The sequence below is a fragment of the Dermacentor silvarum genome, chromosome 10 (assembly GCF_013339745.2).
Source record: "Dermacentor silvarum isolate Dsil-2018 chromosome 10, BIME_Dsil_1.4, whole genome shotgun sequence".
Lineage (NCBI taxonomy): Eukaryota > Metazoa > Arthropoda > Arachnida > Ixodida > Ixodidae > Dermacentor > Dermacentor silvarum.
This window is the reverse complement of record NC_051163.1, coordinates 27,460,991-27,486,224: the sequence shown is the minus strand read 5'-3', so window position 1 is coordinate 27,486,224 and position 25,234 is coordinate 27,460,991.

Sequence of the window (25,234 nt, the reverse complement as noted above, 5' to 3'; positions counted from 1 at the left end):
TTGTTTTAAAAATTTTGCAGAATGTGCTTATTCATGTTGAACAGGGTCAGTTCTATCGACTTGTCTTTTCGAAAACTGTAAATATTGTGGATTTGTAATGGGACTATATTTTGTATGAAAGGAAAAAAAATTGTCTTCCACCCGACAGTTGCACGAAGTTGCACATAAGAAATCCATGCTATAGTTTCCTCACAGCAGACGAAAAATTTGTGTCCAGGCTCGGGAGTCGAACCCAGGACTAGTGCCTTTCCAGGCCGCTCACTCTACCATCTAAGTTATAACCAGGAGCAGATGGCTGAGCGAGGCCGAATTCTAGTTCGTGAATAACTGGGCTTCGATGTGCGATCTGCTAGTCTCCTTGTTAGCTCAAAAGGGCACTAGGTTTCGGGTTCGATATCCGGCCCTGGACACAAATGTTTCCTTCAACTGCGTACATTTACTTAAGAGAAATCAGCGTGGGTTTTCTTTGTAACTGCCTAGCAAGCATCGGGGCGGATGACAACTTTCTATTCAACGAAATTTCCTTCGCCTTGCGAATTTTCCTCCATCGGAGCTGAGATATGCTGCATTAAATAAAATAAAAACTGAAAAATAAACAATAAATAAGTAAAAAAAATGATTAAAAAGAAGAAAGAAAAAGAATGGAAATTTGAATTCATTTTCTGCTCTAGTAATCATCCTATGACTCCAAAATGCACAAATGTACAGTTTCGAAAGACTACTTTGCCGGTCTAAACTGTTATACAGTTTATTGTTGGTGTTAAGTTATGCTGGTGTTCATGGCTCACCGGTCCGGTCCATTCTTGGGCGCAACACAAGTAGGGTGGCTGATGACAGTCCTTGGTCACCCATGTCTGGTCTGTGTCCTAGTTGTAGTAGTAGCACTAGTAGTTGTTCTTGTTGCCCATCGAACATGTGGTTTGCACACATTATAGTGGATTGGCCTAGAAATGGACAGATTTATTCCACGTTTTGACCAAAAATACATTTTCAACACTGCATTAGAGTAAGTGCTGTTGGTCAATGAAATGACATGTTAGAATCAAAGCAATAGTAGCAGGAAGCATCACTAACCGATAGTTAATGCAAGCTTTAGTCGGTCTTTCAGCCTTCATTGTCGTCGGAAGGCCATCACACCAGCTTGCGTGAGCGACCAAAATGCAAATGTTGGTGCTCAGGTTTCGTTCCCGTAATGAATGCGATATCGTGTTGATCTGTCAATGCGGTGACGCCATCGGGATCCGGGTGGTACAACGGGATCAGCATGGAGATGGACGCACAAAGCATACAGCTATGGTGCAAAGTTCCCACTCGGCAAATTTGGTGCGGTGTTTTACGCGCCACTAAGACACCTAGAGTGGCGGCCCCTTTATGTGTATTTCAGAGGCAATGGCTTGGCAGTATAGTGGAGGGGCAGAACACGAATTTGCGTGCATCTCCAAGAAGCTGTTCTTGAGAGGATACCTTTTATAATTCATACCTCTAATCTATTTATGTAATTCAACCGGATCTTGGCCTAAGTGAGCACGTGTCATGGCCCTTAACTACTAATAGTAGTAATAACGACGATGATGTTAATAATAATAACGTACGCTGGAATAATGATGTATGCTGAAAAAGCCAGCTGTTGTCTCAGTTAAAAAGTTACCGAGTAGAACGGCACCGAAGTCTGCGGACCCTTTCCTTGTACCATCGCTCATTGCGCTGTCTCTGTAGCTTTCTGTCTAATAGGCTGCTACATTCCCCAAGCTTAGCTCTCATATCCGTCAGAATGCGACGATCATAAGCTTTGCGCTTCAATGTCATCTGTAAAGCTGTCGTTCGTATAACTCGTCCGCCTTAGTGCACCGTAACTAGCGAACTCGAAAACTTGTTTCCGTCTCCCGTATTCAATACAGAGCGAACGAGAGAACTAACTAAACGGTGACTCGTGGGAGTTGAGCTAAATGTTCCGCGCTGCTGGGGCACCCTCGCTCTCCGCGTCGTCGTTGTGGGCGAAAGCGTCGTCTTCTCCGGCAGCCCCGGACGAGCTAAGCGTGCATCGAAAAGTGGGGAGAGAGAGAGCGAGAAAGCGTGGTGATTAACAAGGCGGCGTGAGGAGGGCTGCAGCGTAGCGGGGACGCGTAAAAAAGAAGCCAGGTGAAAGTGCACGACCAACAAAAGCGGGGGGGAAGCGCACGCAGGCAAAGGAGAGCGGCAGTGCGTGGTCTCATCGTGTGGGTATCTTGGAATGGGGGCGCGACGCGTAACATGCCACGGAGAACTCGACGGCGCGGTTTGTCGCTTCGTGAGCAGATGCGAATCGCGAGGCCGTTTTGGGGGCGAGGGCGGAAAGTGTGTGCGAAGAAAAAAAATTAGTTAAGAAAGGGCAGCAAACTTCAGCGATTCCCTCCATCTCTGAATTCATCCCCTGCGACAGTAGCTGGTAGGGATATATATCTCTCTCAGCGAACACCCGCTGCCAACTTACGAAGAAGCTTCATTAAAGCGAGGTCCTCTTCTTAGCCTGCTTCCTGAAGATTGGAGGTGTAATCGAACCGCTCTCGACGGTGGAGGTGGCATACCGGCGTGAAAGTGACGCGCTCCCACAACTTATGCAAATCGTGATACAAGATCTTGTGTCGGCTCATGTGGTGCCTATTTCGATACCACGTGTATTGTGCCCCTCCCGCACCCTTCACTCTCATGATTACGTAATCAGCCTCGGTCGACTGTGGCATTTGACAACAGGTTGCGCACTACATGTGTTCTTATAGTGCTACATGTGTACGCCGATCTCGCCGCCCCTCGCCGCTAGAAGGCCACTGACACCCCTTGCGGTCGAAGTGAGATATTGTTTAAAAAAATTGTAAGGGTGTACATACCATGTGTTGTGCTTCAATGTAGCGTTCTACAAGACTAAGCAAGCTTCGTTTACATGATTAGGCAACAGGGATGTACTGTGCCTGTTAATTTTTTTTTGCGTAAAGCCACAAGAGAATGAAGCTATTAGGAATGCATAAAGGAAATTACCTGCGTTATAATGTAAATGTGTGAAATGATAAGCTCAAGGGAAACGAAAGTGAATAAGAACACAGCTAGCCGCCGATGAAAGCCAGAAGCGACATCATCATCAGCCTATATTCGTGTCCACTGCAGGACGAAGGCCTCTCCCTGCGATCTCCAATTACCCCTGTCTTGCGCTAGCGTATTCCAACTTGCGCCTGCAAATTTCCTAACTTCATCATCCCATCTGGTTTTCTGCTGACCTCGACTGCGCTTCCCTTCTCTTGGTACCCATTCTGTAACCCTAATGGTCCACCGGTTATCCATTGTACGCATTGCATGGCCTGCCCAGCTCCACTTTTTCCGCTTAATGTCAACTAGAATATCTCCTATCCCTGTTTGTTCTGTGATCCACGCCGCTAGCTTCCTGTCTCTTAACGTCAGACCTAACATTTTTCGTTCCATCACTCTTTGTGCGGTCCTTAACTTGTTCTCGAGCTTCTTTGTTAACCTCCAAGTTTCTTCCCCATATGTTAGCACCGGTAGCATGCAATGATTGTAGACTTTTCTTTTCAACGACAGTGGTAAGCTCTCAGTCAGGATTTGGTAATGCCTGCCGTATGCACTAAAACCCAATTTTATTCTTCTGTGAATTTCTTTCCCATGATCAAGGTCCCCTGTGCGTAATTGACCTAGATAAACGTACTCCTTTACAGACTCTAGAGGCTAATGGCGATCCTGAATTCTTGTTGCCTTGCCAGGCTATTGAACATTATGTTTGTCTTCTGCATATTAATCTTCAACCTCACTCTTACACTTTCTTGGTTAAGGTCCTCAATCATTTGCTGCAATTCATCATTCATCCCCATTGTTGCTGAATAGGACAATGCCACCTGCAAACCGAAGGTTGCTGAGATATTCGCCGTCGATCCTCACTCCTAATCCTTCCCAGTCTAAGAGCTTGAATACTTCTTCTAAACATGCAGTGAATAGCATTGGAGAGATTGTGTCTCCTTGCCTGACCCCTTTCTTGATGGGTAACTTCCAACTTTTTTTTGTGGACAATCAAAGCTGCTATGCAGTCCTTGTAGATATTTGCCAAGATATTCAGTATGCCTCCTGTATTCCTTGATTACGCAATGCCTCTATGACTACTGGAATCTCTACTGAATCAAATACTTTTTGATAATAGATGAAAGCCATATAAAGTGGTTGATTGTACTCCGCAGATTTCTCTATTACCTGATTGATGACATGGATATGATAGATCGTAGAATATCCCTTCCTGAAGCCAGCCTGTTCTCTTGGTTGGCTGAAATCAAGTGGTGCCCTGATTCTATGGGAAATTATCTTGGTGAATATTTTATACAATACAGAAAGCAAGCTAATGGGTCTGTAATTCTTCAATTCTTTAACGTCGCCCTTCTTATGGATGAGTATAATGTTGGCGTTCTACCAGCTTTCTGGTACACTTGAAGTCGCGAGGCATTGCGTATAATGCAAGCTTTTCGAGCATGATATCTCTTCCATCTTTAATTAAATCGACTGTTATTCCATCGTCTCCAGCAATTTTTCCTCTGGTCGTGTCTTTCAAGGCCCTTCTAACTTCATCGCTAGTTATAGAAGGAGCATCTGTATCCTGTTCATCACTACTTCGAATGAAAGTAGCTTGGCTGCTCTGGGTCTCGGTACAGGTCAGTATAGAATTCTTCCGCTGCTCTTACTATGTCACCAAAATTGCTGATGATATTACCCTGCTTATCTTTCAGCGCATACATTTTGCCTTGTTCTTTGCCAAGTTTTCTTCTGATTTCATGCTGCGTCCATATTTTACTGCTTGCTCAACGTTTTACACGTTATAATTACGAATATCCCTGACTTTCTTCTTGTTGATCAGTTCTGTCAGTTCAGCGAATTTTATCTGATTGCATGAGTTTGACACTTTCATGCTTTGTCATTTGTTTATCAGGTCCTGTGTTACTTGGGAGAGCTTACCTACTGGTTGCCTTGGTGGCTTACCTCCCACTTAAATTGCTGCTGCTGAGATCAGTCTAGTTACTGTTTCATTCATTACTATAAGTTGTCTTCATCTTCCTGCTCTAAAGCTGCATATTTGTTTGCGAGCACCAGCCTGATTTGGTCTGCTTTTACCCTTACTGCGTCTAGGTTGGCTTGTTTCTTCTTGACTAATTTTATTATTTCTGTCTCCAAATTGAGAGAAATCCTGGACCTCACTAGCCTATGGTCACTGCACTTTACCTTACCTAACACTTCTACATCCTGCACTATGCTGGGATCGGCAGAGAGTATGAAATCTATTTCATTCCTTGTTTCTCCAATAGGGCTTTTCCAGGTCCACTTCCTCTTGCGGCGCTTCCTGAAGAAGGTATTCATTATTCGGAGCCTATTCCTTTCCGGGAATTCTACCATCATCTCTCCTCTAGTGTTCCTATAGAATCGATGCCGTAGTTGCCTATTTGCTTGCTCACCAACCTGCTTTTCCCCTACTTTTGCATTTAAGTCGCCCATGACTACAGTATATTGAGTTTGCACCTTTCTTATTGCGAATTCAACATATTGATAAAACTGTTCTATTTCTTCATCATTGTGACTGGAGGTTTGGGCGTAGGCTTGTACAACCTTCCATTCTATACCTCCTATTCAGCTTTATTAGGACGACTGCTACCCTCTCTCTCATTAATGCTGTAGAATTCATCAGTGTTGCCCGCTATGTCCTTATGAACTAGAGGTCCTACTCCGAATTCTCTCCTATCTGGAATACCTCTGTAGCAGAGAACGTGGCCGTCAGTCAGCACTGTATAAGCCTCACCTATTCTTCTCACCTCACTAAGACCAATAATATCCCAGGCAATACCTGATAATTCTTCAAATAGCCCTGCTAAGCTAGCCTCACTCGATAGAGTGCGCGTGTTGAACGTTGCCAGGTTCAGTTTCCATTGGCAGCCTGTCCGGACCTAGAGATTCTTAGCACCCTCTGCCGCGTCGCAGGTCTGACCGCCGCCTTGGTCAGGTGCTCAGCAGCTGCTGGGGACTGAGGGCCATGGGTTAATTGTCGGAGTCATGGGGGAGGTAGTGGCCGAATACTGCACCTAGGGAGGCCAATTCCTGTTCTGGTGAGGGAGTGACCTTGTTGAAGCTTAGTGGGCCTTCCTAATTTGGTTGCACCTGGACTAGTATAGCCTCACTAGCTCTCGGCAATATATTTTTTTGCTGGTGTCAGGCGCCTCTCCATGCCTGAAAATGTGGCGTACTGGAGGAGGATTCGAACTTATGACCTTCAGATTAGAAGCCGGGTGTTCTACCTCTGCTCCACGCCACCACCCACATAAACACACACAAATACCAATAAAATGAGTTATGCAAATCCAACCCACATGTTGAAATCTGAGAAGCGAAACTTTCATGAAGCGGTTAAAAAATTGTCGCAGTTTCACCCAAAAGGCGAAGCATCAATTGCGATAGCAAATTTGCAGAGAGATATACGGAGTAATGATAGTAGCTTTATCAGCTGTATAAGCTTGAACATGCAGCAGCACCGGCAACACGCAGAACTGTTGTCGACGCCGTCGGCGTTTTGCCCACGTTCGCACAAAATGCGTGCGGCGTTGGTGACTGTTGCCGGAGCCTCTGATATAAATAGGCACTTGGTGCCGTAGCTAAACGTCGCCTCCGTTCCCTCCCCCTCCCTCCCACGGCTTTTCGCGCGTCGGAAGAAGGCGTGTTTGCTCTACAGTAATTGTAAAGGAGAAAATAGACGGCTACTTCTGCAGCCCTTAAGGGAGCACGGCGCAGAACGCGCGTTTGTTCTCCGCCGTGGGTTCACTCCCCGTGAAAGCGCGCGTCCCTCGCGCCCTTTCACTCGCACATACAGAGTTCGGCGGCGCACGGCGACGATTTCATCTCCATTGACGTCATACGGAACCTCACGGCGACGGCGACGGCAACGGCGACGCCGACGGCAGGAATCTGCTATGGAGTGTCTATATAATTGCTATCGCAATAATAAATGCCGTGTGCAACTGATTACATTCAGCACAGCGTTTCGCACCATAGTTATTACCTGCCTGCAAGTGAACAACACGGCACGGCGCGGAGACCTCACTCACACACTCACCACGTGACCAACATCACCGCACATTACATTGTCTCCGTGATTGGCCCCCCTCTGCTATGACACTGTGTCCAGGGTCGGCGCTCCTACTCGAGCGGGCCGATCCTGGTGGTAGAGCAACAGTAAACTACCCTTTAGCCGTCGAAACACCGACCAATCAGGTGTGCCAAACCACAAACCATATAGGAAAGATGGCATATGAAGGTTTGCCATAATAAAGGAATTGTGTGCTTGGTGAAGTAAATTTGTCGCAATGAAGACATTTAGGTATCACTTGCTTTATTGCTGAGTAATTCCGTAGAGAACAAGACCAGCAGCCAGGACACCTTTGAGGGCAGTAAAGATAGTGGCCACTGTCTGCGTGTAAGGTATTTCGCAACTAACGTTGGTTATCGGTGTCGTGGAGAGTTAAAGCTTTGCATTAAAGGTTTTGGGAAACGAGCTGTCGTCCGTATTTAATTAGTCGCGTTACACGCGTAATCTGTAATACTTGTTTTGCTGGGTGAAGGAAGGCCCGAAGGCCTATATTTCACGGCCCCTTACGACGCGGACGAAATGTTTGCTGAGCTTGGATGATGAAAATAAGTATTACAGACATAGGTGACAATGAACATCGGGGAGAAAGTTGACTGTACACTCACTTTGAGGATACAGCGCATGCGTCCGAGACACCCTAAATGCGCCTAGTAAATCTTACAGGAAACAATCTTGCCAAAAGGCGTCGTGATGCAGAAATGCTTTTATTGCGATAGCAATTATATGGACGCTCAAAATCGGATTTCTGCCACTCACCGTGAGGTTCCGTATGACGTCAACGGCGATGAAATCGTCGCCGCGCGCCGTATGCTGTGTGTGCGAGTGAAAGGACGCAGGGACGCGTGCTTTCACGGGGAGCGAACTCACGGCGGAGATCAAACGCGCGTTCTGCGCCGTGCTCCCTGAAGGGCTGCAGAGTTAAGCGTCTCTTTCCTCCTTTACAATCACCATATATATATATAGAGCAAACGCGCCTTCTTCCGACGCGCGAAAGGCCGTGGGGGGACGGGAGGGAGGGAGAGAGGGAGGGGAGGCGACGTTTAGCTGCGGCACCAAATGCCTAATTAAATGCCTAAACAACAACAACAACAACAACAACAACAACAACAACAACAACAACAACAACAACAACAACAACAACAACAACAACAACAACGATAACAACACCAACACCACCAGCTGTTGAACCCTGCTGCTGTTGCTAAGCGTAGGTGGCTTGGCCCCTCCGGCATTTGTCTCTTTAGCCATGCCCACCAGGACAAAGCACACATATTGTCTTAAATAAACTCAACAACAACAAGAACAACAACAGCAACAACAACAACAACAACAACAACACTACCATTAACAACAAAATTTGTTTTTATTTTCCTAGCTTCCTGCGGCGAAAACCTAGGGGAGCGAGAGGTTGCGGAAAAGAAACAGAAATGTGTCTGTTTTGGCAAATGTAAGAGAGTCATAAAGATGGCATATATAGCTCCAAGATGTTAGATTTATTTGTGCAACTGGCAAGCACACGGTCATAATAAAATGTTTTTTTTTCTGTTTGCTTTTTGGATATGCTACTACAGAAGCCATGCATTTTCCGTAATATTCTCACTGAATTCAGGCGGAATCAAAGTGAAATACATGCAACTTCCGTGCATGTAGCTCTGGAAACATGCGGCTTTGCAGAAGTAAACCCGAAAACGTTTCACTGCGGAAGTTCTAGCAGTTGGACTTGAGCGGTACGAGTGGTACGCAGCTCTGAAAAAAAAAAAAAAAAAAAAAACAATAGATGTCGTCGTAACAACTCGCGAGGTTATAGACGGCAATCACTGAACGGAGTTACGGAAGTTCACCTCAGCGCAGAATAAAGAAGAGGGGGGGGATGCATTCAACCCGCATGCAGTGTTTTATATCTCTGGCCGCTATCTGTGACCAGTTTGCCTCAATGCACTACACTTCAGCTTCTGCGACCTTGCGCGCGGACGACCCCCAGGCCGGTTCAACTCCGCACACAAACCATTCAGTCCACAGAAAGAAAGAAAGAAAACTGTTGGCTTCGCATCCGCAGACAATCGGGTTCACTCATCCCGTAGGTCAGCCGGCTGTGGCCGGTTGAAATAAGATTATCTCGCTAATCGAAGCTGGCCGCGCTCGCGCGTGCGTTCGCGATTACAGTGGTTCGGCCTAATGCCCGCACTGCAATTTTCCGTTTCAATGTCTCGTCGCGGAAGTAATCAACGCGCCGAGGGCGGCGTTTTCAGATGACGGATAAGGATGGCGCTCACTGGCGGGTGCTCGTAAAAGGATCGGGCAAGACGAAAGAAAAAGCGACACAGCATAGAACGGCGGGACCGCCCCAAAGTTATCGTCTGCAAAGACCCGAAACCGCTACGCCCCACGGGTGCCTTCAAGTTTGGAAGGTATATGGGAGCAGGAGCGCGACGGGAGATCTTCGTTCGTTTCGCGTTCTGTTCAGTTGCTGCAACGTCACAAAGTGGCAGTATGCAAAATTTGTGACAGCGGGAGGGAGAGAGCAGCCAATCGCCAAGCGGCGAATTCCCCGAATGTTTGTTTTGGGTGACGTCAAAATGACGACACGCTCTTGTCAATTGTTTTGATTACGAGCACGTCGTCTGCTAGGAGCAGAACGTGACGAGAGATTTGAAGTTCGAGCGGTCATCTGCTCGCTGGGAGACCGGACCTGCTTCGCATGGCACGTCTGGTGGATTGAATTCGATTCTAACGGCGGCTGCGGCTTCGGAATGGTTCACCGCTTGCCGATTGGCTGGCTTTCTCCCTCCCGTTCTCACACATTTTTGCATACTGACCTTTGTGACGTTGCAGCAACTGAACAGAACGCGTTTATAACAAAGATGTCCGATCGTGCCTTAGGTCGCAAAGGTTGGAAAGAAGAGATCGGTTGGTTGGTTCTCGGCGTAGCTAAACTTTCGGCGGCGGTATGTTCGACTGAGCTACACTCTCAATAAATGGGTATACACCATTGTAAAGGCTGCGTGGTGTGTAAGGGTGATCACACTGCTTAGCAGAATGATTGCTCGGGGTTGGGCTGGTGGATTCGTATTGCACTGATAAAGATTAACGAGCGTGCAAAAGGAGCACGTGAATATATATACGTAGGAACGAGTAAACAAGACTGACGCTCACTTCCAACTACTTTATTTCGTAATCTCGTTTCTACATTTATACATTCGTTGCGCCCCCCCCCCCCCAAAAAAAAAAAGAAAAAAGAAAGAAAAGAAAAGAAAAATAACTTTATCCAGATAGAGCAGCGAAAAGTTACGGCGATGCAAGGCTTCAAAATGAAATGGTTGGAAGTGGTATTTGCACTGTTTAGTACTTACCACCACGGTCATTCAACTTCATTTGTACATTGTAACTACCCGCATCAGGCACTTCTTAACCTCTTGAGACTGTCTGTTCATCTTTGCGGGAATTAGTTTTTTATTATCCATTCTGAAAATAAACCAGATCCAGTTACAGAACAATAATGTCTATACTGAAGCCAGGTGCATGAGGCAACTTATATCTCTGATTTTCTCATCTTTTCGTTGGCCCCATTTTTAAAGAAAATTAATACTACTTTGTGTGAGACCACTGTATCATCATCACCGACGAAAAACACCAGTGAAATGCATTTATAATGCCATGAAGTTGCGTTGCACTGCAGTATCAACAATCAACACAACGAAGTGCCATGCGGTTTGCTATATCCATGTGATCATGTAGAGAAAACCGCTTATTACTCAACAAGCTTGAGAGATGGTCACTTTGTCCAGCTTCGTGGAAATAGGGCACGCGGGTATTTTGGTCAAACAGGGCCTTCTTCTTTTTTTTTAGGTTCGTGAGAGTCCAGTTGGCAATAAGTAACTGTTATACAACGTTGAACCGGTGGACCATTAGAATTATAGAATGGATACCAAGAGAAGGGAAGCGCCGTCGAGGACGGCAGAAAACTAGGTGGAGTGATAAAGTCAGAAAATTTGCAGGCGCAAGTGGGAATCAGCTATCGCAAGACAGGGGTAATTGAATATCACAGGGAGAGGCCTTCATCCTGCAGTGGACATAAATATAGGCTGACGACGATGATGATAATACAACGTTCTGTGTGGTTATAATTTTCTTAGGTCTCAGGAGGTCAAATAATTACCCACAGCCAACATGCCGGCATTGTGGCAAGTTTTTACCTTTTCTACACATTTTCATAACTTCTCTGGAATGAAAAAAGTGGAGACAACTAAATTTGAAGTTTATCTACAAGTATAGAATTTCCTTTGATCCCCTGCTCTCATTGGGATAAGAGCCTCACATCCCATATTAAATCATTTCAGAGTACCTTGCATACAACTGTACTCACCAATCTTCTTCGCTCAACAAGCATCAAACGTCATCTCCGTCCTCGTGACATTGTTGCGTCGACGTCACGCAGCTTGCTTCCACTTGAATCGGCCTTTGCACTCCGGCACATTTTGTGAATGGTTGCCGAGTGAGATTGTCACTCGATAGGATGATGTCACAACAACACCGCTTATACTACTTGAATCTACTTTGAATTTGACGAAACGATGCTTGAAAAGCCAATTATAGCAGCAATCTTACCACAGTGGAAACACATTCATAGGGAGCACCATAAGACACTACAAAATACAATCGAAATGACAGTTATCGTTACAATTTATTCATCGCATACCATTTAACAAACGAACATAGATTAGAGCATGCACAAACATGTAAAAGATTACAGCATGTACAGCATCAACCACCCTACAGGATAGTTAATCCAAACAGTTCGTTCGAGTGATATTACATTAAGTAGTGTTTAACTGTATTTTATGTTGTCAGTGTCTGTTGAACTGCAATAACTCAAACAGCATTTATCTCATGGTGGTCTGGTATTTTGCTGTGTGCGAGAAAATGGACTCGCGTGAACTTTGCATACACAAGATTGTCTTGTCTGTGGCTTGTTAGCGCTAGATCAGTTCACAATGAGCAGCCGTATATTGCTTAATTAACAGCAGAAGATAAGGGAGCAGACAGTGTAGGAGCGCATGAATAACTTGCAAGCTCGTTTTTAATGCAGATGGTTGTATGGATTGACTAATTATTTTCTTGACTTTTCTTACTCTCGGCTTTAGTTTTTTAGTCTATAGATTTGTGTTGTTAGTTTTTCGTCATCTTGTCGACTGTTCTTTGTTCTCATTTATCTTCCTTGTCTAGGATACCCAGATAGCCGAAATTCACTGGCACCATTCACTGCCCGCACTCCGGAGCTAACAAATATTATGGAGCTCATGGCAATCTGATTATGTATATTTCCCAGTGCCATGACGTATGTTCCAGAGGTATACAAAGTTCGAATTTAGGCAGCTGGTTATCGTCTTCTAGCGTGCGTAGTCGTTGTAATTGGTGTAGTGAATCACCTACGGAGCGTCGAAATCACGCCAAACGTCGCAGATTTAGTTACAACAAGTGTATGCAAATAAGGTAGAGAACTTGGGCGAGCTAGATTTGATACATAACTGTAAATGGCGCTAAACACGCAGGAAAAAGAACAATAAGTCTTGTACTTCGCCTTGTGTGTTTTGCGCCATTTACAATTATGCGAGCGCACACAAACCTATGAATCGCAAATCAGTTCTACGGAATCCCGCAAGATCTGGGGGAAGTGTCACGAAAGGGAAAATTGTCATCCACCAGAATGTAACTCGAATCTTCAAAGGGAACCCGTACCGGTTTGCCAGAACAAAAGCTTAGCAGCTGAGGAAAAAATTGGTCAAGGTCCGGGATTCGAACCCGGGACCAACGGCTTTCCGGGGTGGTCGCTCTGCCACCTGAGCTCTAGCCTGGAAGGTAGCGGATCACAGCGCGAGCGCTATATAATCGACAACTCTATCGAAGCACAGGAACACTGAATACGGCAAATCAAACCTACGAATCGTGTCATAATGCACCTAAATGCTAAACTGTCATCGCACTTTCATAGCTAACCACGAGACTTTGAGAAACATTTTTTTTTTTTTGTCTTCCTTGATTGGGTCTCGGCATTCGCGTTGCTTCCACCGCGCCTGCGAGTCTGAGTTTGGTGAGGAGGCGCAAGAAAATGAAAAAAAATAAATAAAATGCCCCGAAAAAAGAAAGAATGAAAGAAAACTGGTTTAGGGGGCGTCCGCCGCCTCCTCTTCCCGGCGTGCTCACGTGAAGGCCAGGCAGAGGGTGCTCCGTTCGCGCCGCGAACCGGACCGCCGGAGGACCCGACCGAGACCGACAGGGCCGACGCGTTGTCCATTGAAAGCGAGCGCCCGCACGGCATGGAGCTGTTCGACGCCGCCGCCGTAGTCGCGTCTGACCTCGGCCGCTGCCTGTTGCTGCCGGCCGGGCTTTCTTCTTCTTCTTCTTCTTCTTCTTCTTCTTCTTCTTCTTTACTTTTTTTTCTCGTCGCTTCCACCTTTGCTTGTTCCGTGTCTTCCGCCCTCTACGTAACGTAGCATCACCGTTGTCGGAGGAGTAGGAAGGAAGCAGAAGAGCAGCTCTGCTGTTCACCTGTTGAGCGTAGGGAGGTGTTTGGAAGGGGGGGGCTTAGTGGCGAGATTGCGGGACGATTAGATAACGGCGTGTAGATATCGGAATAATAGAGTCGCTTTTTTTTTATTCGGCATAACAGTCTATCAGGTTAATAGAGGGGCTTGTGGTGCGGAGACAATTGAATTCCAGTTAATAGGCTTTCTTAACGTTAACAGACACCTTGAAAACGCAACTTACGAGTGTACTTCTTTAAAAGAATGCACAAAGTGTGCTGCGGATCAGTTGCTGCTTAAGGGGAAATATTAAATCTATGGAGCATAAGCGCCGCTGGATGGGGACGTTGAATGTGCGTCGGTAGAAAGCGTTTCCAGATGAAGGTCTCATTGGAGTCTCAGATGAAGTTTGAGGTGAGGTTTCACGTTCACTATGCTGTCAGGAGGCGCTGCTGCTGACTGTCAAATGCTATACGACTGTTTGTAGAGGGACGGACCACGTCAGGCTCGTCGCTTTTTTCAACCCTCCTCTTGAAGGGTTTACCCATCCGCAAAAGTATATAGATCACAGGGTCACGAAGAGAAAAAAAGAAAGGAACTAATGTCTTCCTGATTAACATGCCTAAACTGAAATTGACGGCTGTAATGGAAAGTTCGTAACGCCAAGTTAGAACTGCCGTCCTCAATTTTAAGTTACATAGCTTTAAAGTGCAACCCCTGGTACGTATACTTACGCGCACGGATGTACATACATGTATCCGTAAACTTTGAATGAACTTCACTTCAGAGTACTTTAGACATGAACAGAGCAATGCGTGTGGGCAGCTAAAAGGACGTGGAAGGCGTCTAGTTATGCCTAGTGACAAATGTTTAGCGGGTTTAGTGGGCAATAGCAATAGAGCGCAGTAGGGGGCAATAGCCAATAGCAAACTGCCGCGTGGAGTTACTACAGACGCCATGCCACTTAAAGCACCTGCAGCAAAGAGACAAGTATAGGCGCAGGCAGAGGCTCCGGAAGTGTATTTTAACAAACGGCTTTAGCTCGAAGCCGACTCCGATTTCGCTTTGTTCAAATGTGCATGGGAAACGCAGAAATACTTTAATGAGACAACCACTGTGCCGATTTGAATGCAATTTGCTGCATTTAGGAGGCAATGTTAACTTATACGAACTCTAGCAAGCAGGATTCCAATTACGAGCTTGGATCTTTTTTTATTAATGTTTACGAAAATTGGTAAGTTCTTAAATAAATTGAAGCATGAAGTTTCGAAATCCGTAACTCTGCATGCACCAAAAATAGCTATCTCAGTTCTGTCAACTGCATCTATTAGAACATCTAAAGCGGCCAAGAGAGAGAGAAAGAAAGGGAAAGAAAGACAAGGAGGTTAGCCAGTGTAAATACCGGCTGGCTGCCCTGTACTGGAGAAAGGGGTAAAGGGAATAAAAGGTGATATAAGAAACAAATAAATAAAAAAATAAGTAAGAAATATTTGCTCAATAACGCGACCCTACGCGCCAGAACGTTCAAAGCCGGTCGCACAATTCACAAGCCCTTCAGAACTTCAGCAGAGCCCTTATGGCCTTGAGTGCCGAAGCCCGTCTATACCAGTGTCCTAACACTTTTTCCTCTGTGAGGGGGCGATTGTCCAGTTTTTCAAGCCCAGTCGCGAGCACTTTTCTTGCCACATTGTAGCGGGGACAGTCACAGAGGAGGTGCTTGATTGTCTCCTCGCAGCCACAGTTGTCGCAAGCAGGGCTGTCAGCCATTCCAATGCGGAATGAATAGGCGTTCGTGAATGCCACGCCGAGCCACAGGCGGCACAGAAGTGTTGCTTCCGCTCGTGGTAACCCTGGTGGAAGACGGAGTTGCAGACGTGGATCCAATCTGTGGAGGCGTGCGTTGCTGAATTCACTGGTGTTCCACAGCGTCTGCGTAAGCTCGCGTGCGAGGGAACGAAACTTTGTGGCTGCGTCTGTTATCGACAGTGGTATTGATATAATAGGGGCACCATCGTGGGCCGATCGGGCAGCGTCATCCGCACTGTGATTTCCCGAAATTCAGCAGTGACCCGGTATCCACTGGTAGAAGATGTTGTGCCCCTTCACGGTTGCGTGATGGTGAAGTAGTCGGATGTCTGCGACTAATTGTGCAATAGGTTCGTGGTTAAAAGGTGCCAGCATGCACTGGACAGCTTCCTTCGAGTCACAAAAGATGAACCATGACTGATGATTTGGGACCAATAAATTCCAGAGCAGCACGGATAGCTGCGAGTTCGGCAGCCGTCGATGATGTAATGTGAGACGTCTTGAATTGGATGGTGACAGATTTCACGGGAATTACCACTGCTCCAGCTGAACTTTTGGAGGAGACAGAACCGTCCGTGTAAACGTGGGTGCGTTCTCTGTACTTTTCATGCATGAATGAAAGCACGATTTGTTTGAGGGCGAATGACGTACGACATCTCCGTTTTCTTTTGGATACCGGGAATTACAAGAAGGGCTTGGATTGGATGCAGGCACCACAGTGGTAGAGATCTTCGTGCTGCAGGCGTGAAGTTCGACGGTAAAGTTCCATGGTTGGCGGCGTTAATCCTGCTAAACGCTGACTGAGGTTGAGCGGCAGGAAGGGAGGCGAGATGATGCGATGGAAGTCGGGCGATGTGCCTGATGTGCAACCTTAAAGCGTCGACTTGAATGTACGTACTGATGGGGTGGTCATGCGCGATGGCTATTGTTGCTGCCGTGGATGCACATCTGGGAAGGCCAAGCCATATTCGCAGAGATTGAGCTTGCACAGATTGTGGGGCGCGGAGGTTCGACTTACCGGTCCCACTCAGTACAGGTAAGCTATAGCGTAGGAGACCCGGGAAGAGTGCATTATAGAGTTGGAGCATCGCCCTCACAGATGCCAATTATACACTACATGAATGTATAGCTTACGGGAAATTGTTAGAATGTTTACGAGGGTTTTGCAAAAGTCCGTCTCACGAATTAGTGGTACATCTCAAAGCGCTGTGTAAGACAACAATTTTGTTCGCTTTAGATGTAAGTTTACGTAATTGCGGCGCAATATTTCACTGCTGAGTTGTAGATATGTGAACTTGATACTTCAGTTTTGTTGAAATTTTGCAATGATTAAGAATTTCCCGGAAAATTTTGACCGGCTTGAAGAAAAAAATTTGCTTCTTACAGTCACTGGATCTCAACTTTTCATTTTAAATGCACCAAACGCAAACAAAATAGGCTCAGTGGTTGCCGAGAAAAACGAATTATGCGTTTCCATATATTTGTATAGACAGAAGCTATCTAGCAGTGTGTCCAGTGTGCATGAGATGGAGGGTGGTAAAGACAGGAGCCGAAGCTAACATTGCTCTTGCATACTTTCTTTTTTCTATTCTGAAACCAATGCTTAAGTTAATCCACTTTAATTTACTGTATTAGACGGAACGACAAGGGAATTACCCCTCCCCTTCCCCGCCCTTTCCGCCTTCGCGATTCCGCAGCCTTCTAGACACCGACATTCAGACAAGCACAGCCACGTGGAGACAGCTGATTAGACACAGGATGACAGACACCTACCGAACACGGGCATAGAGTTACACACACAGACACGAAACCAAGACACAGTGTACAGTGTTATAAAAGGGATGGACAGAATGAGAAAAAGAGAAAGAAAAATGAGACAACAGAAAGAAAGCTACTACAGGTAGACACACGAAAGATAGACGGGGCGCCGATCCAGGAAGGCAGACAGTTACAGACGCGTGGCGATCGGGCTGCAGTTCAGAACAGGAGGCACGACGCGCCTCCCAAAACGCGTCCTCTCAGAATTGCTCGGGCATCCCGCCACCGCAACCCGCCGTATAACCCGGCACACGTACCACGATCACGGAACCTCCCGCCGGTCAGCCTCGCGCACCACGTGTTCGCTCGAACCGACGTTACGTATAAAGCGGGAACTCTAACGGGCTTTCACTTCCGCCTGCCGATGCGACGAGAAGACGGGAGTACGGATAGGGGGGAGGGACGGGTTGCTTCGCGCGTGGCTTTGCTATAAGCGACCGAGAAAACAAGAAGGAAAACGACAGGAGAACTGCCAGGGAGGGATTGTAGAGGGCAGTGAGAGCCAAAGTTGACGTCATCAAAAAACACTACATATACAGGTGCGCGCCAGAAGCTGGCCAGATTGGTTTTTGCCCGAAGGGGTCACCCTCCCGAGGCGGGTCCTTCTTGCCTTCTTTTCTGTATGTCATCTCCGTTTCGACTCTTGCTCGTGTTTGTTCCTTTTCCGTACGTGTTATTGCGTGCGCGCGTTCACCGAGGTTCCTGCTTATAGCGCCACACTGCGGAGGAGAGGCAGGGCAGCACTCCCCTCCCTTTTCCAGCCCCTACGAGACGACCGTTACAAATCGCACGACCGAATCGCCCGCCGAACTAGTTTCCCGCTCGGCAAAAGTACCGGGGAGGAGGCCGGAGCACGTCGGGCCGGGACCGCAGCAAATTAAAGAATCTATTACGCCGCACTCGCAACGGAAATGGCAGTGCAATGCAGTGCGCGGCCTCTGCATACCGTAAGCCCAGAAAGCAAAACAAGAAAATACAAAAACTAAAGAAGATACAAAGGTCAGACAAGACAGACTGGTGAGCTTTCTCAAAGCAGATAACCGAACAGAAGCGAATCCAGTAGGAAAACAGACCGGGTTCCCGAAACATTGCCGAACTTATTTTTTCGTACCCGACAGGACCAGTGGGATGTGAGAGAGAGAGAAAAATTATAAATGTAAGGTGAGGAGGTTAACCAGGACTGACCCCCGTTGGCTACCCTACACTAGAGGACAGGAAAAGGGGGAGGGTGAACAGAGAAGGCAACGGCATTACATGTTAGAGATGCATCGAGACGCCATGCGAAATTGGCTTTGGTATATTCAGTTAGGGGGTTCTTTGGATAGGCGTACAACGAAACGATGATCGCAATAAATGATCACCGAAGGCATTTATCAAGAGCGAGCTGGGATATTTATGGCTAATGTGTTATTGATAACGGAAGCGCTGGCGTGTTATAAATGGCTGGGGAGAAGGGTGATGTGACGGATCATAACCGCAGGTTAACGAAGCCGTACAATTGACTGCGGGAATAGGTGGAAGCGTGGGCGTGGAAATAACAGCGTGGATTGACTCGATAAGACATCGCGCGTGATAATTTAGAAATTGCGCATCAGATGAAAGGTGCGCCTTGCATTAGACAGGTGTCATTTCATTTTATGATCAAGACTTCGCCTTGTCGACAACTGTGTGTCCTGTTCGCTGAATAGTTCGCGAATCATTGTTAAGCTTCTGGGTGAATCTTTTTTCCTTTATTTTTTCTTTTCCGCTGTTCTTAGACCGGCTATCACAGTTTTTTAAGTATTCTGTGTTTATTTCAATCAAGGGCAAAACGAGTAGCGGGTTACGCAATTCTCGGTCTATCTGTGCCACCCAGTATTACGCACACCAACCACGACAAGGCCCCATGGTTCTCAGGCCTATACTGTCTGCAATACTCGCTGGTTCTTCATCCAGACATCAAAGTACTAAAGTAACCTTCCCGTCAACACTTCCCTTCATTCAAACCACTTCCACTTCGAACGCATCATTGAAGAACTTATGTATAAAACAAGTCGTCCCTGTCCGCGATGGCCGCGTATCGATCAATGCACGTTAACGAACTCCAGGTGCTCAAAATTAATACGGAGTCCCTCACTGCGACGTGCTTCAAAATCAAATCATGGTTTCAACTAATGACCTCACGGCCCGTATTGCAATTTACAAATTCTAGCCGTGGAGTTCTATAGGCGGATCCACTTGGAACGAATTCTCAGGATGACACCAGTTTCGTGATATTAATTGCCGAACTTTGTGGAGAAATGCATTGGATTTTCAGTTAGCTTTGTGCTTCAGTGCATAAAACGACGTTTTGTTAAGAAAGTAACTGGAACGCCAATTCATTTCTCCGCAAAGTTCGGGAATTAAAGTGTCGAAAGTGGTGTCATCCTGAGAATTCGTTCCAAGTGGATCCTCCATTGCGAACTCCACGGCTAGAATTTGTAGAGCGAGCGAGAGAGAGAGAGAGAGAGAGAGAGAGGAAAGGCAGCGAGGTTAATCAGAGGCCAGTTTTCGGTTTGCTACCCTGCACTGGAGGTGGGGGATATAGGTGTTGGAAAGAGGGCAACGGGAGAATTATTAAATCGCAATATGGACCATAAGGTAATTAGTTTAAAACTTAATTAGTGAATCTTTGTTAATTAGTAGATTACGCATTTCAATTTTTTTCGTGCAAGTAACGTCCGCCTCTTCGAGCAAACCAGCTCACGAACTATAGAATTGTGCTATCTGCCGCAAGCAACCTTAAAAATGTTTTTTGAAAGTGTTCGCTTAAACACCCTGTATGTCCGTGCCTGTCTCTAACGTCTAACCGTATCCTTCGACCTATAGTCACCCAAATTATCTACAAGGTTGGGCCGCTAGGTGTGTGCTCGTGTTCGTCACGTCATCCTCGTCGTCCCATTGTGCTCGAGCCTTCGTGGTCACGCTGTCGTCAATATATCGTGGTCATCATTGCGGAGTCGCCATTGTGCCGTAGTCGTATACAGTCGTCGTCATGAGTTCGTTGTCATACACCGTCGTAGTCTTACACTCGTCATGCATCCCACTTTCCCGAGGTCGTCGTCATCACGCGGTTGTCTTTACACCGTCGTCATCATTTCAGAATTTTCATCACATTGTCGTCGTGCCTGTCGTCGTCCCAGCGCCCACGTCATTCCGTCGACGTCATTTTGACGTCATCCCTGCGTCGTCTCCATAGAGTCGTCATCAAGCCGTCCAGGTCACGAACGGCGGCCCTGGCGAGTGAGTGTCGTATATCAAAGCGGGCCGATTCCGGAGGCATTGTATGTCGCACGTAGTCGAAGCAATGGTTCTATCAGAATGATCGCAACAGATCGTAAATAAATGTGTCTTCAGCAACGCAGTGTGTCGCAACATTACTCGAATGACACTCGCGTTAACGTCTACACTCATCGAGAGGGGGTTTTTGCCGGAATTTCTGTCCTTCTTTTAGGCTTTTCTATAGCCTTTCCATCTCAAGCATTGTAGGGTAGCCAACCTGGCTCAGTCCTGGTTAACCTCCCTGCGTTCCAGTTATCCTTATCATTCTCGGAAAGAGAGAGAGAGAGAGAGAGAGAGAGAAAACGCAGAGTGACACAGGGCGTCAGTGATTTATTTAGATGAAATCGGAAACGTTGATAGCTATATCGTGTCACCCGTTTCTACATAAACAATAAATTGTCTAATGATAAAAGATGATAACTTGATGCAATATGAGAAAACGTTCGGACAATAAAGCCCAATTTGCGAACGTGCGTTAACTGTCAGCATAAGGATTAAAAAAATGAAAGAAAGAGAGGAAACGGAAACGGAGACGACACGGTTCATGCGGCAGTTTATGCAATTAAATACGGGTCAATCCATGAAGTCAGTTGAATAATAATTTTAAAAATGCACGCACACACACACCCTTAGTGTAAAAAAACATATGCAATATACCTTTCAATATAAGTGAAAGTGATGTTGAAAGAAAGATACAATATCACTTTAGTGATTCATTCTTTAGCCTGAATTCGTGTACAATGTGCTGCCCTACTCTTTAATTTCCGTTTGTATTTATTACGTCCACGTTTCAATTAAACACCGCAACTAATTTCCCCTATGCCTTCTCTGGCTTCATCGTCTGATACGTATACATACGGTTGTAACCAACGAAAAAAACCGAGCCCCTCTGACCCCCTCCTCACGGCATTCATGTAATTCATGCTTTAGGCCGAATTGGGGGTTCCTTGTGCGATGCGTGATCCCATGCATCGATAGCTGTGCGGTGATCGTAACCGGCTTTGATTGTTTTTCGGTGTCTGGCGCCCTCGTTAGGTTTCCAGAAGAAGCTAACTAATCTCCGCTTTGCAGCTTAATATTTTCTTTGTTTTCTAATGACAAGACCTCGGAGATGGTTTCTTCTACATTTTAAACGTTCATTTAGTAGCGCGACCTTGAGTGACTGGCCATACTCTATTTCTCTGTCATTGTTTTGCTTCGTTCTTTCACACTTGTCGTCTCATTCTTTCTTTCCTCTTTCCTACCCTTCTTCCTATCTTCCATTTCTTTGTTTCTGTCCCCTCCTTCATGAAGAGTAGGCAGGCGTTGTACCCCTTCCGGTGCCTTCTCTTTCTCTCCTCCTCCTCCTCCTCCTCCTCCTCCTCCTCATCCTCCTCCTCCTCCTCCTCCTCCGGTGGCACTTGCAAGCCTGCTCCTTGCTTTCCATTTCCTCTTTTTCAACTCTATGTATGTTTTCACAACAAATAGTAATGGTCATAATAACTATTCTCTCGTCTTTCTACGTCCACCGTCCTCCAGTGTAGGGCGGAGAACCGCATTTCCCGTTATGCTTAACCTCTCTGCCTTCCCTCTTTCCTCTGTCTTTCTCTTTCTCTTCAGTAAAGAAGGGTTATTAAGGCTTTTAGAGCAGCTCGCTGTAATATAGCTTGTCACTAGCGGTAGGAGAGGCTTCGGAACAAAGACTGCACCCTATTTGTATGTACAATTACAAAAAAAAAAGGTCAGCAAAATGTTCAGGAAACTGCCGTGCAGGATGACTTCAACAGAGAGATAGCATCTTATGTAGCGTTACACGATCGCGAATTCTCCCAAGTACTATTATAGGCGCGCGTGGCCGACCCTGCTGCTTCGTTTGCCGCTCGCACCAGCTGGAGGTGCGCGCGTTTAAATTAAACCCCGCAAGCTCGCACTCCATCAACATTCACGGCGACGTGCCGGTGGCGAGCGGAGTGAAAGAGGGGCCTCTTCGCGTACACTTCCGAACCGACGCGAGATGCCCGCCGTTGCTTCTGCCGTTGCTGCTGCTGTTGATGCTGCTCCTGCTAACACCACCAACCGCACCGTTGCGAATGCCAACCTGTGCGGGTAGCGTAATGGGATTTCTTGTTCCTCTGGGGCGCGCCAGTTTCACTTCCTGCTTGCTTGCACAGGCGCGCGCTTTCGCCCCCGATGATGTCACGTATGTAGTGGCCGGTGGGGGCCCCCATCTCGTGTAAGAGCGCCGAATGGCGGGCGGCCCCGGACAGTTACGGATTGGTGCGGAAGTGTCCGACGATGACGGCACGGCCAAGATCAATTCTCCGTTTTTTTTTCTCTTTTTTTCAAGGTCTCGGGCCTTCTTCTGTGCCGGCCCGCTTACTGCCTGGGGTATTCAAAAGCGGGCCATCGCGCATTTTGCTGCGTTATTGTTTTGCGCATCGAGGCCTCGTTTTGTTGCGTTCTTTATGTACTATAGCGGTCGCAAGTGGATGGGTTGACCGCTGCGATGTGCTCCCGAGAAACGGCGCGCTCCACCGGAGTTCGATACTTTGAGTAATACCGTATTTACTTCAATGTAGACCGATAGCTCTTTCTGTCTTTCTTTCTTTCTTGCCTCTGTTTTTTATTGCTTTTTTTAGCAGAATGACGAACGAAAGTCGGGGTTGCCTTATACGTGGCCGCGACTGCCACACGCTTAACGTTTCTTCGTGGCCAGAAAATGGCGGAAACAACGGAAGGAACTTTTCTACGGTGGCTGCGAAGCGGATGACAGCACGAGGAGGAGAAGAAGGAAAAACTTTATTTTCCTCCGACGTAAGAGTTCTTTGACTAATTGGGTTCTTTCAGGCGGCGTGAGGTGGCCATAAGCCCTTGACTTTCGGCGATCTCCAAAGCCCAGTTGACGGTCCGCAGCTGGACCGCGGGATCCGGGCTGGACACTGCTACCTCCCAGTCCGAAGTGTCATTATGTTGGAGTTCCACCCTAGGCTTTCGCCCGGGGCATTCACTCAATATATGTGTCAGGTCCGCTTTATGGGTGTAGGAGTTCTTGCATTTAGGTGAGAAGCAGCCCGGATATGTTAGTGAATACTTGCAAGGGTTGGAAACTGAGCCAGTCTGTAACTGTCTCCAGGTAACTTGTTGCAGTTTACCAGTGATCTTTGAGGAGGGTTGTATTAAAAAAAACCAAAAAAAAACCGTTCCGCTAGTTTTATCAGGAACCAAAGAGAGAAGCGGGTATATCCGTAACGACGGAGGTCGAACAGGTGAAGCCGAAATAGGTCGCAAAAACTTGAGGGCCCAGCTCGCGTAGCAAGTTCACAGGCCTATCTACTACGACCATGTCGACATACCATAGTTAAAATGCACGTTTCTTTCTTTCTTTCTTTCTTTCTTTCTTTCTTTCTTTCTTTCTTTCTTTCTTTCTTTCTTTCTTTCTTTCTTTCTTTCTTTCTTTCTTTCTTTCTTTGCAGTCGAGTGCCCTTTTTGCGTTCGACTGACATTCAAAGAAAAGAAAATATATCAGTAAAAAGCTCAAGAGTTGTTTTAGTAGATACCTGTGGCTAAGGCCGGAAAGATAAAAGGCGGAAGAAAGGCGAAGTTTTTCCACTTTACCACCGGGGGCGCAACTTTCACAAACGAATAGATTCACACTACTCTCACTTCTCGGATGGAGATTGCTCGCTCGCATCTGCGAATGTTCACTGCAACAAAGACTACACTGGACGGTCTATGAGGCTTAATGCGCCTTATATATCGCCAGCTACAGCGTCCCTTCTTCGATCCACGAGCGAAACTGTAATTATTTTCTTACTTTGCTAATTTCGTGGGTCGACCTGGAATCGAGTTCGAAGCGGATTCGAGTAAATACGGTATAGACGATGCGGTGTCCGAGACACCCTTTGATCGAGACTGGCCCTTTTTGAACAAGATTGGACACTGATCGAGGTTGACTCTCTTGACATTTTCATTGACAGAGCGGCTAAAAGCTCGAAGCAGGCCTTTTATGTGCCTGTTCGTCCTTTCCGATATGCTGCCCCCGTCATCGTGCTGGCGACGTCTAGCCCTCATCCGAATCCTAAGCTTCATCCTTGTTGCGAGGTGAAAAATGAAAAATTCCGGCAGAACTCACCTCCCGATGACGATCGGCGTCAGTGCAATTCGTATTCAAGCAATGTATGGCGACACGCTGTACCGCCCCTGCCGAAACACGTCAAGCATGAGGCATGTATGCAGCCGCCTGCTCCTCTCTCACGCTTCCCTCGTGCTTGCGCCATCTGGCGTCGCCGCCGTGAAGTCCAACAACAGACGCTAAGAGAGATGGCGCAGAGGAAGACGAACTCGGCCATCTGGGCTTGGCACGAGCTGGTTACCATCTTGGTCTCTGGCAGTGCTGCTAAATACAACCTATTAAGTTCCTTTGTTTGTGTCTCTCCGCACGTAACAATTTTAAATGCGAAGCATTTCTTGGTGAACATTTGCCACTTTGACAGTATCTATCTATCTATCTATCTATCTATCTATCTATCTATCTATCTATCTATCTATCTATCTATCTATCTATCTATCTATCTATCTATCTATCTATCTATCTATCTATCTATCTATCTATCTATCTATCTATCTATCTATCTATCTATCTATCTATCTATCTATC